This window comes from Leptonychotes weddellii, chromosome 5 (assembly GCF_054177405.1).
Source record: "Leptonychotes weddellii isolate Sample4059 chromosome 5, ASM5417740v2, whole genome shotgun sequence".
In the NCBI taxonomy this organism is placed as follows: domain Eukaryota; kingdom Metazoa; phylum Chordata; class Mammalia; order Carnivora; family Phocidae; genus Leptonychotes; species Leptonychotes weddellii.
Genome location: NC_138373.1, coordinates 151,527,652 through 151,529,553, shown reverse-complemented (window position 1 = coordinate 151,529,553; position 1,902 = coordinate 151,527,652).

Here is a 1,902-nt window from a genome sequence, read left to right as displayed (position 1 = left end):
CATCTGAGTTGTGCTCCTGTGAGTTCCTGGGGGCAGGGGTTTCTCCTGAGCACAGCCCTCTCCCACTGCTCATGCTTCTCCTCGGGCCCTCACCCATCAGCGTGCTGGGGACCATGGCCCTTGGCTGGGCACTGTGTCCCAGGGAACAGAGAGGGCAGAGCACTGTGCTGGGTTGCTCCCAGGATGTGCCCTTTCCTTGCCAGGTAACCTTGGGAGAGGCGCCGCTCAGTTTCCTAATCTGCAAGACGAGGCCCCCGGACCAGAAGCGATGGGCACCTTCCCCACCCTAGTGGCCTCTCAGTCTGGTTTCCAGGGCACACGAGGGCCAGTCATGCTCCAGGGGGATTTGGCTGCTGATGGGGGGCTGCCCCAGGGTTGGTGACATCCTTCCAGCTACCTAGCTGGCCCCGCCTCGGCTTGCCTGGTCCTCCAGCTGTGCGGCCCAGAGCCGTGATGTCACGGCTGGGGAGACGGTAACCTCAGGTGGGGGTTACCCTGCCCCAGGCTCCTTGGGCCTATCGCCAGGTCTGCTTCCCATGGGGAGCCTTCACGGCTTGCTTTGCCCCTCTGAACACCTCCCAGCTAACCTGGACCCTCAGCATGGGCTGGACCCTCATCTGGACAAGAGTCAGGTCTCTCCGAGCCCATCTGGTACAGCCAGAGGGCAGGGCAGAGTTGTGGCTCAACCCTAACCCGCTGTGCGCCCTTGGGCAAGTCACTCTCTCTTGCTGGGCTTCAATTCCTCTCCTGAAACACAGGTCAGTTTGGCATCCCCTGGAGAGCAGGTGGGGGGCCTGACCCAGAGCAGGTGGCCCTGGGTCTGTGGCAGGGAGACATCTCCTTCGGTTGTATGGATCATTCAAACACACCCCTACTCTCCAACTTTAACGGCGCCAACAAGCTGATGTTGCCTTTCATCACCAGCCTGTGCTCCGCTGTCTCTTCCGTGGCCCCAAACAGGACACCGGATCCCCCTGCCACTGCTCCCCGCTGGCCATCCCTGGCTCAGTAAATGGCACCACTGCTCACCTAGTTTCTTAAGCTAGAAACCCACAGGTCCTCCTTGCTGCCCACAATGATGTGGACAAATCTCCCATTGGGAGCAAAAAGTCACACAAGCTAAGGAGCCCGGGCCGCGGCTGTGGGTACACGCAGGTCAAGGCGGGGCGAGGCAGGAGGATGGTCCTCCTTGGCGGTCGGGTGGGTGGGTGCTGACCAGAAGGAGAAGAAGAAGGGATCACTTCTGGGGGCCAGAAGTGATCTGGCTCTCGATCTTGGAGCCCGTTTTACAGGTATGTTGAGTTAAAACATCTCATCATCAGTCTTGATTCATCTCTTCCCTCTTGTCTACTTCGTACAGTGGGAGGTGAAAATCCTAGGGGTCACACACCTTCCCATCTACACGGGGCAGGGGTGGGGGGGGTGGGCAGCTGCTGAACAAGGAAAACAGGTAAATATGTTGTAAATTGGAGAGCAGGAAGAGGTAGGAAGGAAGCGAAAGGACATGGCTAGGGAGGCGAGTCCTCAAGCGAGTGAGGGAAGGAGCCGCGAGGCTCCTGCGAGGTGTCCCGGGGAGGGGGGAGAGGTACACAGCGCGTGCCAATGCCCTCAGGAGGGAACTGAGGACAGGTAGACAGATTTGTACTGTTGTGGGTTAGAAGAGGTCACTGTGAGGGCTAGGGAGAAATAGAAAGCAGAAAACGGGGATTGGAAGTTGTCATTTTAGGGGTCGATAAGGAAAGTTGAAATACTTAGGGGCTGATACTTTATTTTATTTTATTTTTTTATTTATTTTTTTTTATTTTTAAAGATTTTATTTATTTATTTGAGAGAGAGAGAATGAGAGAGAGCACATGAGAGAGGGGAGGGTCAGAGGGAGAAGCAGACTCCCCGCCGAGCAGG